The sequence below is a fragment of the Phytophthora cinnamomi genome (genome assembly GCF_018691715.1).
Source record: "Phytophthora cinnamomi strain GKB4 chromosome Unknown Contig123, whole genome shotgun sequence".
In the NCBI taxonomy this organism is placed as follows: Eukaryota; Oomycota; class Peronosporomycetes; order Peronosporales; family Peronosporaceae; genus Phytophthora; species Phytophthora cinnamomi.
The window spans coordinates 34,297-52,508 of NW_027151056.1; positions in this window are offsets into that span (position 1 = coordinate 34,297).

Sequence of the window (18,212 nt, forward strand, 5' to 3'; positions counted from 1 at the left end):
CACGGAACGTCGGAGCACTGTGCGGGGACTTTGACTCCCGCACTTGTCCTGCTTTGCGACGACTTTCGAAGAAGTCGTCGATTGCTTTTACTTGCTCTCGCGGCAGTGGCCACTGCCGCGTGACACAGTACTTCGTGCCCGGCACGAGATCAATCTCGTGCTGAATGCCCTTATCCTGCGGAAGCTGCGCAGGAATCTCTTCCGGGAGTACGTCTTTGTACTCTCTCAATAATTCGTAATAGGGACTCGACTTTAACGAGTCCCAACCTTGTTCCTCGAAGCGCTCTCGCTTCGTCTTCGCACTGAGAGTGTCTTCACGCTCAGTGGTACTTCCCATGAAGAGCTGCCTCAGCTCTTCGCTCTCGCTCTCCGTTCTTTCGCTGTTCGAAAGAACGCAGACATGCTCGATGCGTCCATCGTGCAAGTCGCGCGTGAAGCGCTTCCAGCTCATGACTGGAAACGACGTCAACTCCGACGCCCTTGTCGGAGGATTAGCGAGTTCCATTTCACGATACTGGAATCCAGTATCGGTGCGCGTCAAGACGCTTAGCGTCTCGACGTCCGGCGTCACCGCCTCAGTCTGCCCTGCAGACTGCTCTTGCAGCGTCTCGGTCCCGGACCGAGACTTGCGCAGCGTTCTCCGCTTGCGCCGTCTTCTTGTTGTGCGGAGCCGGGCTCCGCACAGTTGTTCTTCTTGTCCAGGCCCGGCCGTGGACAGTTGTTCACCGGCGGATCCTGTCCGCGGGTGCGCGGTATCAAGCCCGGCTTGACCGCATGTTCCTTTGTGCAGCCCGGCTGCACGACAGCATGCAAATCGCGTCAGTGCGGTACGTTTGCAACCGTCCGCACTGTTTGCAGCGTCAACTCCCGGAGTTGACACGCCTTCGTCACCTCGACGCCATTCATTGGCGAAGCCCCTCATGACCGAGGGTGTGTCGGCTCCCGGAGCCGACGCGCCGTTGGCGACCTGACCTCTTCGGGTCAGGGACTGTCCCTTACACGCTTGAACGTGGGTGTTGATTCCCGGAATCAGTTCATCTTTTTCTTCCGACGTCGGCAGCATTGCCGACGCGGGTTTCACTTGTGCGCGCCCTCGCGCACTTCTTGGGCACTCCGGGACAACAGCATTAAGTGCTGTCTCGACTGGCGAGTCGCGCGCACCTGTTGGTGCGTGCACTACGGTAACAGGGCCACCGCTCTCTGTTCCGCTGTCGCGACCGAAGCGCACGAACGTGCGCTTCTTCCAGTCAATTACCGGATTATGCCGTGCAAGCCACGACATGCTCATAACGACGTCGAACTTATCGCCCAGGTCCAGGACGATAAAGTGTTCGACAAACACCCGTTGTTTGTACGAGAAGCGCACGTTCACGACGCGCTTCTCGGTCTTCACGATGGCACCTGTTGACAATCGAACTTCCAGAAGACTTCGAGGTACCTTTACCTCCTCGAGGTCAAGACTCGGTAAACTCCGCAGTCGAACAAAGTTGTTCGACGCGCCTGAATCTACCAAAGCGCGAAGAGAGTCCCTCGCTCTCTTCGACGTTACCTTCAAGATGACCAGGTTCGGCCTGTCATCTTGCTTCTTCCAGCGAGATCTGGTCTCATTGGGGGCTACAGTCCTCAGTGTCGCGTGCCCAATGTCGGCACGCGTGACTACATTACCAGTAGGGCGCCCCGCGCCTACTGGATGTTCATGTTTTTTTGTTTGTTCGTGGCGATGCTCGGTATCGCCACGACGGCCACCATTGTAGTGTACGGGAGCTGTGCACTCCCGTGCAAAGTGACCGATCCTTCCGCAACGGAAGCATCTCACATTACTTCCGTGCTGCTGGTGACCAGCAGCCGTTGCGTTCAAGAGGTCCATTGGTTCCGAACCTCCCGTCCTAGCTACCGGGCGTGGTTGCGGCCTCGGCACATTTGCATGGAGTTTAGCCTGTCGCAGGCTAAACTCTTCTTGCATGGCAAGGGTGATTGCACCTTCGAGAGTACTCGGGTACTCTCGGAAGAGATAGGTCTTCACGGGCCCATCTCTAAGTCCCTTCATGAACGTGACGACCTTAGTCGCCTCGTCAATTGGATTGGTCACGATGTTCGAGACCAAGTACCGTGCACGCTGCACGTAAGCATGGACGTCATGCTTACCCTGCTGCAGGTCGAGGAATTCCGCCCTCGACCGGAACTCGTTTTGCGGGGGCTCAAACGCTTGTTTGAGCTCCTCTTTGAACACTTCGTACGTGCTGAAGCACGTAGGATCGGAGAGTCGGCGTCCATACGCCCAACTCCTTGCGCGTCCGCCAAGGTTGGACATGGCGAACGGGACCTTCGACAGCGGGTCGACGATGCGTCGAGCCGCCATGGCTGTGTCGAGTTCGACAAGCCACCGGAGGAGAGGACGCCCTCTCTCCCCACGTAATTGCTTATGCTCAATTTCAATGATTGAGCATGCGGTGTCGTCCCTGACGACGCCGTCACTGAGGAAGCAGCATCGCGTTGCTCCTTCATGATGAACCCCAGAGCAACACCATGTTGCTCTGTCGGCGATAGCGTACGCAGCATCGTAGCTATCGCCGCCTCCCCAATGACTGTTGACAGTCGTTGGAGGGCCTCCCACTCTGGATCCGACAGGTGGGGGCAGTCCGCGCGTGCAACATGCGTTGCAGGCGTATTGGAGCTCTCCATGGACACCTCCGTGCTCATGGGGTTCTCGGCTCCGCGTTCGTACACCTCGTACGAACGTCACGTAGTCGGTCGTTGGACGGACTACAAAGTGCTACCAGGTGTAGTGGATCTAACTTGACACACTACTTTAGCTTACACGTTGCGCTACGTGTATGAGGAAGCGTAAGTACTTAGTAATTACTTGAGTTAATTATATTTGAATACACAAATATAAGTTAAATAAGAAGGGATTCCAAGTGACTTAGATGAGGTAAAATGAGAACTGTATTGTTTGTAAATTGATCTTCCTCTAAAATCTGCTAAAAACTGTCTATCATCTATGAAAGGGTTGGCAGCGGCTGGCTGTCAGAGCCCCGCTAATATGCACGTCTCTAATTGGTAGAAAGATGCTGCTTTCTATCAATAGGATCTTTGGGTAGGTGTGGACCACCCATTGTGGTGGCCCACTTCAATGTATCCATTGGTGTGACTTACACCAAGGTGAGGAAGTATCAAAAACCTTTAAGAGATATTTATCTGTTAAGCCATAAGTGACAAATGTCATGCACAAGTGACAGTTGTCACTTGTGGCCGTTGTCAAGCACAAGTGACTGTTGTCACTTGTGTGTGTAACCCCGTTACACCATCCCCCCGTTAAGCTTGGACGTGTCGGTCTCGACACGTCAATTAATATTGACTGCTTGTCAATTGTTTGTGCTGGGGGTTTCCGTGCTCATCCGCAATGAGCACGACCAAGCTGAAGACTGCCATTGCAACAGAGGGTAAGCTCTCTGTTGCTAAGTACCATGCGCGGCAGGGCAAGGTGCGCCGCTACCATGGGAACAGACAACGAAGTGTCTGTGCACGATTCTTCGATGTCGACCGCGTCGGTGCGTCGACATCTCTAAGCGAATTTACGTTGCTTACCGTGATCGGGTAAGCAAGCGCCAAAGCACTTCGAGTCCTTCTCGAAGCGAGGCAAGTATTAGCAACTCCACGCTGTTGCGGTGGAGGCTGGTGTCCGTGCGCCGTGCGCACTCTTCGTCCAGGTGGCGGTGCGTATTAGCAACCGCGACCACAACATGTATACTATATGTATACCTGAAAGCTTCAATGGTCTCCGAGCTAATTGTCTAGCACGCGAGTCGTCAGGCGTTGTAGATTACTACAGCGCTCGCACTACCTTCTTGCTGGAAGTGCGTGTTGGGTTTCGTACTCCTTCACCATGTCCGGAACGTCTTCCATCAGGACGTTCCGTGGTTCCCACGTGTCGTGTTGGGGAGGGAAACCTCTCCAGCGAATGCGAAAACAATCCGGACCTCGGATTGTTTTCCTATGATCACCAATTCGCTGGACGATCCAGCGAATTTCTCCGCGTGCGTCTCGCAGCGGTGCCGGAGGTGGTGGAAACACGCCCCGATGGTCAACGCCGTGTTGACCTTCATCTCGTGTTGCTCCACGACCAGGTGACGGTCGTGGAGTACCTTCAGAGCGCGGAGGTTGCCGACCTGTACCATCGTGTCCCGGCTGTGGCGGTCTCCCAGACCGCCTTGAACGTGCCGGTCGGGCTGTAGGCCCGACTGTATTAACTGCTCCAACGCGACAACGCGCTGGAGAGGAGGGTTTCCCCTGCCGAGTCTGTCTCTTCGGGTCAGACGAGCCACTTGGCTCGTGCTGGAGGTATGGCTTCAGCCGTCCGACGTAAAAGGTCGGATAGAGGCGCATGCTAGACGGTATGGCTAACGTCTAAGCGCTTCCGTGTCGCGCCAACACAGTGAACGGCCCGATGAAGCGCGGAGCAAGTTTACTTGCTCCGAAATCGGAAACGGCATGTTTAGGCAGGTTTTGAGTAGCTAGCAAAACCAATGAACTAACTTTGAATTCATTTGTGTTGCCTCTGCCCACATTGTCTGCGTTCAGCTTCTGTTGGTCAACAGAAGCTGCTATTGCGTCTTGGACAAACCGAATTACGGCTTGTCTTTTGGTAAGGAAGTTGATTGCATCCGAGCTGAAGTCATTCAGCTCGCTCTCCGCAAGAGGCTCGGCCTCTGCGTGGTTCCTCGCGGTGTCTGCGCCTTGTGCAGACCCGTGGTCTTTGTCCTTGTTGTTGGAGGAGTCTGTGCCCTGCGCAGACTCATGTGGTTGGTACATTGTTGCAGCTGACACTGTGCAAGTGTCAGCGGTTTTCTGCGGCTGCTGTATTGCAGTCGTTGGTTGATCCTCCCCCACTTAAAGTGGGAGCCACCACTCCGAGTAAACTCGGCAGACGGGGATGCCGCATGGCATTCACGTAGAACGGTGTATGCCCGGTCGAGGCATGCACTGAGTTATTGATGGCAAATTCTGCCATCGATAAGCACTCGCTCCAGTATTGGAACGAGTGAGCGTAGCTCTTCAGAATGTCGACGACCACGCGATTCACGCGCTCGGTTTGACCGTCCGTCTGCGGATGATCCGCAGTCGACATTGAAAGTTGGCTCCCAAGAAGCGTAAACACTTCTTGCCACAGGTGCGCTGTGAAGCGCGGGTCTCTGTCCGACACAATGTCGGTCGGCATGCCATGGTATTTGAACACCATGTCGACGAGCAGACGGGCTGTCTGCTTCGCGGTCACCTCTGCTGGCACCGCACCAAGATGTACCATCTTGCTGAAGTGGTCGACGAAGGCCACAACACCGGTATTCCCTCCGCTGTCCGGGGAAAGACCAAAGATGAAGTCCAAAGACATGGACTTCCAACACTCTGACGGAGTCGGTAGTGATTGTAAAGGAGCCTGCGCGAATGGCGCAGGCTTTACGCGTTGGCATACCTCGCAAGCACGGATGTACTTGCGCACCCACTTATACTGGTGGTGCCAGTAGAAGTCGCGCGTGAGAAGGACGTATGTCTTCTCACGTCCGAGATGTCCCGCAGACGGGGCATCGTGATATTCGTACATGATCCTGAGTCGCAGGTCATGGTCATTTGGCACGACAACGCGATCCGCGTTGTCGTCGACTGCATTATAAAGAAGCAGTCCGTCGTGCACCCGATATCGGTGTGCACGCGCACGAAGGTGCTTGGGTAACTTCTGACGAGCCTTGTCAGAAGGTGTTGGGCCATAGGCCAGTAAGAGCTTCGTGTCCGCGTCGTGCGCGTACGCGGCCTTCACATCGCCCAACAGAGCCGATGTGGGTTTGCTTGATCGCATGACGTCAATGGCATTGACGACAGCAGCTTCCGCGTAGTCCGGCCGACGTGATAACGCGTCGGCCACCACATTCAATCTTCCGGGTTTGTATTCGACCCGGAAGTTATACTCTGCAAAGAATGAGAGCCATCTCGCCACTCTTTGTGATATGTGTGGCGGCTTCACTGCGGTGCGCAGTGATGCATGGTCGGTGTAGACCACGAATGGTCTACTTCCAAGTAGATACACTCGGAACTTTGCGAGTGCATATTTCATGGCAAGGGGTTCCTTGTCATGTACCGGATAATTACGCTCAGCAGACGCGACTGGTAATAGACGACACGATCACGGCCCTCGTGATCGTGCTGCATCAACGCACATCCGATCGCGAAGTCGGATGCGTCACATACGACGTGGAATGGACGATCTTGATCAGCCACTGCCAAGATCGGCGCCTCAGTCAAGCCCCGTTTCACTGCATCGAATGCCTTTTGGCAATCGGGTTTCCAATTCCACACAGCTTTCTTCTTAAGAAGCTGTGACAGCGGCCAAGATCCGCCCAAGTACGTGGTCAAGCCAAGGAACTGCCTCAGTTCCTTGACACTTGAAGGCGTTGGCCATTCATTAATCGCTCCGACCTTTTTCCGGGTCAGGGCGAACGCCGTTTTTCCCTACGAGACACCCGAGTACGGGAATCTCGCTGCCCCGAAGATACACTTCTTCAGGTTCTACGCCTGTACTTGAGCTTATGCGAAAGCATAAGCTCAATCGATGATAACATCTTTTCGCGGTATCGGCGTCTGCGCCGGTACCGTCGCATCGTTCAGCTTGTTGTAGGCATGAACGATGCGCCATCCGCCCTGTGGCTTTTTGACACGGAACGTCGGCGCACTGTGCGGGGACTTTGACTCCCGCACTTGTCCTGCTTTACGACGACTTTCAAAGAAGTCGTCGATCGCTTTCACTTGCTCTCGCGGCAGTGGCCACTGCCGCGTGACACAGTATTTCGTGCCCGGCACGAGATCAATCTCGTGCTGAATGCCCTTATCCTGCGGAAGCTGCGCAGGAATCTCTTCCAGGAGTACGTCTTTGTACTCTCTCAATAATTCGTAATAGGGACGCGACTTTAACGAGTCCCAACCTTGTTCCTCGAAGCGCTCTCGCTTCGTCTTCGCATTGAGAGTGTCTTCACGCTCAGTGGTACTTCCCATGAAGAGCTGCCTCAGCTCTTCGCTCTCGCTCTTCGTTCTTTCGCTGTCCGAAAGAACGCAGACTTGCTCGATGCGTCCATCGTGCAAGTCGCGCGTGAAGCGCTTCCAGCTTATGACTGGAAGCGATGTCAACTCCGACGCCCTCGTCGGAGGATTAGCGAGTTCCATTTCGCGATACTGGAATCCAGTATCGGTGCGCGTCAAGACGTTCAGCGTCTCAACGCCCGGCGTCACCGCCTCTGTCTGCCCGGCAGACAGTTCTTGCAGCGTTCTTCGCATGCGCCGTCTTCTTGTTGTGCGGAGCCCGGCTCCGCACAGTTGTTCTTCTGGTCCAGGCCCGGCCGTGGACAGTTGTTCACCGGCGGATCCTGTCCGCGGGCGCGCGGTATCAAGCCCGGCTTGACCGCATGTTCCTTTGTGCAGCCCGGCTGCACGACAGCATGCAAATCGCGTCAGTGCGGTAAGTTGGCAACCGTCCGCACTGTTTGCAGCGTCAACTCTCGGAGTTGACACGCCTTCGTCACCTCGACGCCATTCATTGGCGGAGCCCCTCATGACCGAGGGTGCGTCGGCTCCCGGAGCCGACGCGTCGTCGTCGACCTGACCTCTTCGGGTCAGGGACTGTCCCTTACACGCTTGAACGTGGGTGTTGATTCCCGGAATCAGTTCATCTTTTTCTTCCGACGTCGGCAGCATTGCCGACGCGGGTTTCACTTGTGCGCGCCCTCGCGCACTTCTTGGGCACTCCGGGACAACAGCATTAAGTGCTGTCTCGACTGGCGAGTCGCGCGCACCTGTTGGTGCGTGCACTACGGTAACAGGGCCACCGCTCTCTGTTCCGCTGTCGCGACCGAAGCGCACGAACGTGCGCTTCTTCCAGTCAATTACCGGATTATGCCGTGCAAGCCACGGCATGCTCATAACGACGTCGAACTTATCGCCCAGGTCCAGGACGATAAAGTGTTCGACAAACACCCGTTGTTTGTACGAGAAGCGCACGTTCACGACGCGCTTCTCGGTCTTCACGATGGCACCTGTTGACAATCGAACTTCCAGAAGACTTCGAGGTACCTTTACCTCCTCGAGGTCAAGACTCGGTAAACTCCGCAGTCGAACAAAGTTGTTCGACGCGCCTGAATCTACCAAAGCGCGAAGAGAGTCCCTCGCTCTCTTCGACGTTACCTTCAAGATGACCAGGTTCGGCCTGTCATCTTGCTTCTTCCAGCGAGATCTGGTCTCATTGGGGGCTACAGTCCTCAGTGTCGCGTGCCCAATGTCGGCACGCGTGACTACATTACCAGTAGGGCGCCCCGCGCCTACTGGATGTTCATGTTTTTTGTTTGTTCGTGGCGATGCTCGGTATCGCCACGACGGCCACCATTGTAGTGTACGGGAGCTGTGCACTCCCGTGCAAAGTGACCGATCCTTCCGCAACGGAAGCATCTCACATTACTTCCGTGCTGCTGGTGACCAGCAGCCGTTGCGTTCAAGAGGTCCATTGGTTCCGAACCTCCCGTCCTAGCTACCGGGCGTGGTTGCGGCCTCGGCACATTTGCATGGAGTTTAGCCTGTCGCAGGCTAAACTCTTCTTGCATGGCAAGGGTGATTGCACCTTCGAGAGTACTCGGGTACTCTCGGAAGAGATAGGTCTTCACGGGCCCATCTCTAAGTCCCTTCATGAACGTGACGACCTTAGTCGCCTCGTCAATTGGATTGGTCACGATGTTCGAGACCAAGTACCGTGCACGCTGCACGTAAGCATGGACGTCATGCTTACCCTGCTGCAGGTCGAGGAATTCCGCCCTCGACCGGAACTCGTTTTGCGGGGGCTCAAACGCTTGTTTGAGCTCCTCTTTGAACACTTCGTACGTGCTGAAGCACGTAGGATCGGAGAGTCGGCGTCCATACGCCCAACTCCTTGCGCGTCCGCCAAGGTTGGACATGGCGAACGCGACCTTCGACAGCGGGTCGACGATGCGTCGAGCCGCCATGGCTGTGTCGAGTTCGACAAGCCACCGGAGGAGAGGACGCCCTCTCTCCCCACGTAATTGCTTATGCTCAATTTCAATGATTGAGCATGCGGTGTCGTCCCTGACGACGCCGTCACTGAGGAAGCAGCATCGCGCTGCTCCTTCATGATGAACCCCAGAGCAACACCATGTTGCTCTGTCGGCGATAGCGTACGCAGCATCGTAGCTATCGCCGCCTCCCCAATGACTGTTGACAGTCGTTGGAGGGCCTCCCTGTAACGGGGTTACACGTACAAGTGGCTGCAAGCCACTTGTGAATTTAACAGATAGGTTATCTGTTAAACGTTATGGATACTTCCTCACATTGGTGTAAGACACACCGATGGATACATTGAAGTGGACCACCACAGTGAGTGGTCCACACATACCCAAAAGATCCTATTGGTAGAAAGCAGCATCTTTCTACCAATCAGAGACATGGATATTAGCGGGGCTCTGACAGCCAGCCGCTGCCAACCCTTTTATAGATGATAAACAGTTTTTAGCAGATTTTAGAGGAAGATCAATTTACAAACAATACAGTTCTCATTTTACCTCATCTAAGTCACTTGGAATCCCTTCTTATTTAACTTATATTTGTGTATTCAAATATAATTAACTCAAGTAATTACTAAGTACTTACGCTTCCTCATACACGTAGCGCAACGTGTAAGCTAAAGTAGTGTGTCAAGTTAGATCCACTACACCTGGTAGCACTTTGTAGTCCGTCCAACGACCGACTACGTGACGTTCGTACGAGGTGTACGAACGCGGAGCCGAGAACCCCATGAGCACGGAGGTGTCCATGGAGAGCTCCAACACGCCTGCAACGCATGTTGCACGCGCGGACTGCCCCCACCTGTCTGACCCAGAGTGGGAGGCCCTCCAACGACTGTCAACAGTCATTGGAGAAGCGGCGATAGCTACAATGCTGCGTACGCTATCGCCGACGGAGCAACATGGTGTTGCTCTGGGATTCATCATGAAGGAGCAGCGTGACGCTGCTTCCTCAGTGACGGCGTCGTCAGGGACGACACCGCGTGCTCAACCATTAAAGTTGAGCGTAAGCAATTACGTGGGAAGAGAGGGCGAGCCTCTCCTCCGATGGCTTGTCGAACTCGACACAGCCATAGCGGCTCGACGCATCGTCGACCCGCTGTCGAAGGTCGCGTTCGCCATGTCCTGCCTTGGCGGACGCGCAAGGAGTTGGGCGTATGGACGCCGACTCTCCGATCCTACGTGCTTCAGCACGTACGAAGTGTTCAAAGAGGAGCTCAAACAAGCGTTTGAGCCCCCGCAAAACGAGTTCCGGTCGAGGGCGGAGTTCCTCGACCTTCAGCAGGGTAAGCATGACGTCCATGCTTACGCGCAGCGCGCACGATATTTGGTATCAAATATCGTGACTAACCCGATTGACGAGGCGACCAAGGTCGTCACGTTCATGAAAGGGCTTAGAGATGGGCCTGTGAAGACCTATCTCTTCCGAGAGTACCCGAGTACTCTCGAAGCTGCAATCACCCTTGCCATGCAAGAAGAGTTTAGCCTGCGGCAGGCTAAACTCCATGTAAACGTACCGAGGCCGCAACCGCGCCCGGTAGCTAGGACGGGAGGTTCGGAACCAATGGACCTCTTGAACGCAACGGCTGCTGGTCACCAGCAGCACGGAAGTAATGTGAGATGCTTCCGTTGCGGAAGGATCGGTCACTTTGCACGGGAGTGTACAGCTCCCATGCCCCCTGGAGGTGGCCGTCGTGGCGATGCTAGGCATCGCCGAGGACTGCAGCCCCCAGTGAGACCAGCTCTCACTGCAAGAAACAAGATGACAGGCCGAACCTAGTCATCTTGAAGGTTTACTCGAAGAGAGCGAGTGACTCTCTTCGAGCTTTGGTAGATTCAGGCGCGTCGAACAACTTTGTTCGACTACGAAGCCTGTCGAGACTTGACTTCGAGGAGGTAAAGGTACCTCGAAGTCTTCTGGAGGTACGACTGGCAACAGGTGCCATCGTGAAGACCGAGAAGTGCGTCGTGAACGTGCACTTCTCGTACAAACAACGAATGTTTGTCAAACGCTTTATCGTCCTGGACCTGGACAATAAGTTCGACGTAGTAATGGGCATGCCGTGGCTTGCACGGCATGATCTGGTGATAGACTGGAAGAAGCGCACGCTCGTGCGCTTCGGCCGCGACAGCGGAACAGAGAGCGATGGCCCTGTTACCGCAGCGCACGCACCAACAGGTGTGCGCGGCTCACCAGTCGAGACAGCGCTTTATGCCGCTGTCCCGGAGTGCCCAAGGAGTGCGCGAGGGCGCGCACAAGTGAAACCCGCGTCGGCAATGCTGCCGACGTCGGAAGAAAAAGATGAACTGATTCCGGGAATCAACACCCACGTTCAAGCGTGTAAGGGACAGTCCCTGACCCGAAGAGGTCAGGTCGCCAACGGCGCGTCGGCTCCGGGAGCCGACGCACCCTCGGTCATGAGGGGCTTCGCCAATGAATGGCGTCGAGGTGACGAAGGCGTGTCAACTCCGGGAGTTGACGCTGCAAACAGTGCGGACGGTTGCAAACGTACCGCACTGACGCGATTTGCATGCTGTCGTGCAGCCGGGCTGCACAAAGGAACATGCGGTCAAGCCGGGCTTGATATCGCGCGCCCGCGGACAGGATCCGCCGGTGAACGACTGTCCACGGCCGGGCCTGGACAAGAAGAACAACTGTGCGGAGCCGGGCTCCGCACAACAAGAAGACGGCGCAAGCGGAAAACGCTGCGCAAGTCTCGGTCCGGGACCGAGACGCAACAAGAGCAGTCTGCTGGGCAGACTGCGGCGGTGACGCCGAATGTCAAGACGCTAAGCGTCTTGACGCGCACCGATACTGGATTCCAGTATCGTGAAATGGAACTCGCTAATCCTCCGACGAGGGCGTCGGAGTTGACGTCGTTTCCAGTCATGAGCTGGAAGCGCTTCACGCGCGACTTGCACGATGGACGCATCGAGCATGTCTGCGTTCTTTCGAACAGCGAAAGAACGGAGAGCGAGAGCGAAGAGCTGAGGCAGCTCTTCATGGGAAGTACCACTGAGCGTGAAGACACTCTCAGTGCGAAGACGAAGCGAGAGCGCTTCGAGGAACAAGGTTGGGACTCGTTAAAGTCGAGTCCCTATTACGAATTATTGAGAGAGTACAAAGACGTACTCCCGGAAGACATTCCTGCGGAGCTTCCGCAGGATAAGGGCATTCAGCACGAGATTGATCTCGTGCCGGGCACGAAATACTGTGTCACGCGGCAGTGGCCACTGCCGCGAGAGCAAGTGAAAGCGATCGACGACTTCTTTGAAAGTCGTCGTAAAGCAGGACAAGTGCGGGAATCAAAGTCCCCGCACAGTGCTCCGACGTTCTGTGTCAAGAAGCCACAGTGCGGATGGCGCATCGTTCATGCCTACAACAAGCTGAACGATGCGACGGTACCGGCGCAGACGCCGATACCACGAAAAGATGTTATCATCGATTCGATGGCCGGGAGCACCGTTTACAGTGCTCTCGACTTGCGAGATGGATTTTATCAAATCCTAATGCGTGAGAGCGATATCCCTCTCACGGCAGTGAGCACGCCAAGCGGCATGCTCTGGGAATGGCTAGTAATGCCACAGGGGCTTAAGAACGCCCCTGCGACTTTCAACAGGTGCGTGACGCACTTGTTGCGCTCGGTGCGCGACTTCGCACCGAGCTACTTCGATGATGTATTCATCCACAGCCAAGCTGTGGACGGAAAGACTCGACGTAGAGATGCACAGGGTGCATCTCCGGAAACTACTTGAGCTTATGAGAACACATAAGCTCTACGCGAACCTGAAGAAGTGTATCTTCGGGGCGAGCGAGATACCCGTCCTCGGGTGTCTCGTAGGGAAGAATGGTGTTCGCCCTGACCCGGAAAAGGTCAGAGTGATCAACGAATGGCCAACGCCTTCAAGTGTCAAGGAACTGAGGCAGTTCCTTGGCCACGTACTTGTGCAAGTACGTGGAGGACTATGCGGGCAAGATCCGCCCGCTGTCACAGCTTCTTAAGAAAGAAGCTGTGTGGAATTGGACACCCGGTTGCCAAAAGGCATTCGATGCAGTCAAGCGGGGCTTGACTGAGGCGCCGATCTTGGCAGTGGCTGACCAAGATCGCCCATTTCACGTAGTGTGTGACGCATCCGATTTCGCGATCGGATGCGCGTTATCGCAGCACGATCACGAGGGCCGTGATCGTGTCGTCTACCAATCGCGTCAGCTGAAGCCAGCTGAGCGCAACTATCCGGTGCATGACAAGGAACTCCTTGCCATGAAGTATGCACTCGCAAAGTTCCGAGTGTATTTGCTTGGGAGTAGACCATTTGTGGTCTACACCGACCATGCTTCACTGCGTACCGCAGTGAAGTCGCCACACATTTCACAAAGAATGGCGAGATGGCTCTCATTCTTTGCGGAGTATAACTTCCGGGTCGAATACAAACCCGGAAGACTGAACGTGGTGGCCGACGCGTTATCACGTCGGCCGGACTATGCAGAAGCTGTTGACGTCAATGCCATTGACGCCATGCGATCGAGCAAAGCCACATCATCTCTGTTGGATGATGTGAAGGCCGCGTACGCGCACGACGCGGACGCGAAGCTCTTGCTGGCCTATGGCACAGCTCCTTCTGACAAGTTCCGTCAGAAACTGCCCAAGCACCTTCGAGCGCGTGCACACCGATATCGGGTGCACGACGGACTGCTTCTTTATAATGCAGTCGACGACAACGCAGATCGCGTTGTCGTGCCAAATGACCATGACCTGCGACTCAGGATCATGTACGAGTATCATGATGCCCCGACTGCGGGACATCTCGGACGTGAGAAGACTTACGTCCTTCTCACGCGCGACTTCTACTGGCACCACCAGTATAAGTGGGTGCGCAAGTACATCCGAGCTTGCGAGGTATGCCAACGCGTAAAGCCTGCGCCATTCGCGCAGGCTCCTTTACAATCACTACCGACTCCGTCGGAGTGTTGGAAGTCCATGTATTTGGACTTCATCTTTGGTCTTCCCCCGGATAGCGGAGGGAACACCGGTGTTGTGGTCTTTGTAGACCGTTTCAGCAAGATGGTACATCTTGCTGCGGTGCCAGCAGAGGTGACCGCGAAGCAGACAGCCCGTCTGCTCGTCGACATGGTGTTCAAATACCATGGCATGCCGACCGACATTGTGTCGGACAGAGACCCGCGCTTCACAGCGCATCTGTGGCAAGAAGTGTTTACACTTCTTGGGAGCCAGCTTTCCATGTCGACTGCGGATCATCCGCAGACGGACGGTCAAACCGAGCGCGTGAATCGCGTGCTCGTCGATATGTTGAAGAGCTACGCTCACTCGTTCCAATACTGGAGCGAGTGCTTATCGATGGCAGAGTTTGCCATCAACAACTCAGTGCATGCCTCGACCGGGCATACACCGTTCTACGTGAATGCCATGCGGCATCCACGTCTACCGAGTTTACTCGGAGTGATGGCTCCCACTTTAAGTGGGGGGGGGATCTACGACTGCAATACAGCAGCCGCAGAAAACCGCTGACACTTGCACAGTGTCAGCTGCAACAATGGACAAACCACATGAGTCTGCGCAGGGCGCAGACTCCCCCCAACAACATGGCCAACGACCACGGGTCTGCGCAGGGCGCAGACACCGCAAAGAACCACGCAGAGGCCGGGCCTCTAGCGGAGAGCGAGCTGAATGACTTCAGCTCGGATGCAATCAGTTTCATCACCAAAAGACAAGCCGTGATTCGGTTTGTCCAAGACACTATAGCAGCTTCTGTTGATCAACAGAAGCTGAACGCAGACAATGCGGGCAGAGGCAACACAAATGAATTTAAAGTTGGTTCATTAGTTTTGTTAGCTACACAAAACCTGCCTAGACATGCAGTTTCGGATTTCGGAGCAAGCAAGCTTGCTCCGCGCTTCATCGGGCCGTTCACTGTGTTGGCACGGCACGGCAACGCATACACGCTAGACATACCGTCTAGCATGCGCCTCCATCCGACCTTTTACGTCGGACGGCTGAAGCCATACCGGCAGCACGAGCCATCTAGCTCGGCTGACCCGAAGCCTCGGCAGGAGCCGAGGCAGAAGCGGAGGACTTGGCCTCGGCGACGAGCAACCTCTCCTCCAGCGCGCGGACGCGCTGGAGCAACCCCTTCATCTGGGTCCCCAGCTCGACCTGGATATTCGAGGCGGTCTGCGAGACCGCCGCGACTTGGGCCTTCTGGTTCGCCAGCTCCTGTTTTAGGGCGGCGAACTCAGCGCCCTGCAGACGCTCCACGACGGTCACCCGGTCGTGGAGAGGCGCATACTGATCAGCCCGGGGCTGATCATACCCGGGGCGTGTTCCCACCCCCGCCACCGCCGATCCGTGACGCCCGCGGCTCAACCCGCTGGATTGTTGAGCGGATTGTTGACCATAGTATCCCGAAAACGAACCCTCAAGGGGCTCGTTTTCGTATTCGTTGGAGAGGATTTCCTCCCCATCGAGATACATGGGAGCCGCGGAACGTCTTGCTGGAGGACGTTCCGGAAATGGTGAGGGCGTACGAAGAGCAGTACGCGCTGGCGCAGCGGAAGTAACACGAGCGCTGCGATCATCGCTAGCGCCCGAACCCTCACGTACTAAGAACTTAGCACGGAGCTCTTTGAGACTCTCGGGCACACGGAACGACGTGTACCCGTTCAGGTCGCGGTCGCTCAAGCGGACCGCGCCTGGAAAGCACTTCGCTCACTGAAAGCCCTCGGGCACAGCGCACGGCACATTTGCCTCCTCAGCAGCAACATGAAGTTGCTCCAGCTTTCCACGCTTCGAGTACGTCTCGAAGCGATCACGCGCTTGCTTAATCCGATCACGGTAAGCACTCGGCCTCTTGTTGAAGTTCTCAACAAAGGCGTTCCAGCTTTGACAAAGTGCCTGCCATTCGGGCACTTTGCTGCGAGAAGAGGTCTTCTTGCGTTGAAACCATCGGAGCTCATGAAAGAGTCCGATGTAGTAATCGCGCCTTTGATGCGTTTCCGCATCAAAGTGCAGCTCGGCAGCCACAGCGTCATCTTTGATGGCGCTGCATACGTACAGCGGCACCTCATTCGGAGGTACCGAGTTCCCAAACCGGTCCGCGATCTCGGACGCGGACGGCATCCATGGATCGCGCGCTGCAGGCGCAGCGCGCGGAGAGCCCTGAGCTTTAACATCACGCGCTGCAGCAGCAGCGCGCGGAGTACTGAGAGCCCCAGCGGAAGCGAGTGGGGTATCACTCTCAGTACGCGAACGCTTCGAACTCGAAGCGTCCGATTCGTCCCCTTCATGCGGGCGAACGTTCTTGGCGTGAGGGTCGAGCGATTCGCTCGACACTGAGTCTTTACGCTTTGAGGGCGAGTCCTCCTCGCCCTCCATGTCTTCATCGTCGTCGTCGAAGTCGACGACGTCACCATACTTCGCCTTCTGGCGTTCGAGTAGTCGTCGATGGAGAGATGACTCCCCATCGACTTTGCGGACTTCTTCTGAGGCGCGCTCATCGTTGAATGAGCGCGGATTTCTTCTCCAAACGCGGAGAATTGACGAATGGTCAATTCCAAAGATTGACGTGCGGGGACCCCGCGCGTCTAACCTTAAGGGGGGGATGGTGTAACGGGGTTACACGTACAAGTGGCTGCAAGCCACTTGTGAATTTAACAGATAGGTTATCTGTTAAACGTTATGGATACTTCCTCACATTGGTGTAAGACACACCGATGGATACATTGAAGTGGACCACCACAGTGAGTGGTCCACACATACTAAAAGATCCTATTGGTAGAAAGCAGCATCTTTCTACCAATCAGAGACATGGATATTAGCGGGGCTCTGACAGCCAGCCGCTGCCAACCCTTTTATAGATGATAAACAGTTTTTAGCAGATTTTAGAGGAAGATCAATTTACAAACAATACAGTTCTCATTTTACCTCATCTAAGTCACTTGGAATCCCTTCTTATTTAACTTATATTTGTGTATTCAAATATAATTAACCTAAGTAATTACTAAGTACTTACGCTTCCTCATACACGTTGCGCAACGTGTAAGCTAAAGTAGTGAGTCAAGTTAGACCCACTACACTCCCACTCTGGATCCGACAGGTGGGGGCAGTCCGCGCGTGCAACATGCGTTGCAGGCGTATTGGAGCTCTCCATGGACACCTCCGTGCTCATGGGGTTCTCGGCTCCGCGTTCGTACACCTCGTACGAACGTCACGTAGTCGGTCGTTGGACGGACTACAAAGTGCTACCAGGTGTAGTGGATCTAACTTGACACACTACTTTAGCTTACACGTTGCGCTACGTGTATGAGGAAGCGTAAGTACTTAGTAATTACTTGAGTTAATTATATTTGAATACACAAATATAAATTAAATCAGATAGGATTCCAAGTGACTTAGATTAGGTAAAATGAGAACTGTATTGTTTGTAAATTGATCTTCCTCCTAAATCTGCTAAAACTGTTTATCATCTATGAAAGGGGTTGGCAGCGGCTGGCTGTCAGAGCCCCGCCAATATGCACGTCTCTAATTGGTAGAAAGATGCTGCTTTCTATCAATAGGATCTTTGGGTAGGTGTGGACCACCCATTGTGGTGGCCCACTTCAATGTATCCATTGGTGTGACTTACACCAAGGTGAGGAAGTATCAAAAACCTTTAAGAGATATTTATCTATTAAGCCATAAGTGACAAATGTCATGCACAAGTGACAGTTGTCACTTGTGGCCGTTGTCAAGCACAAGTGACTGTTGTCACTTGTGTGTAACCCCGTTACATTTATTCTTAGATTTGGTCAGAAGTGACTTCACCTGGTCGAGGTGTTGCAAGCTTTGCTGAACTCTATCGTCACGAGCCTCAAGATGCAATTCTTGTTCCGATGCAAAATGGCTTCGTCGATTTGAGCACTCACATCCACTTGTTCCGATATAGTTGTTGCACGTTTCTTAGTGGGGAGTGGTTGGGAGTTCGCTGCGTTACGTTCTTCCTGAGTGATTGAGATAGTTGGGACAATCAAGACGCCAGGTGCGGAAGCAGATTCCGGTTCAAACGTGTCCAACCCATACTCCAACGATGTTAACGCCTGGTATGGATTTT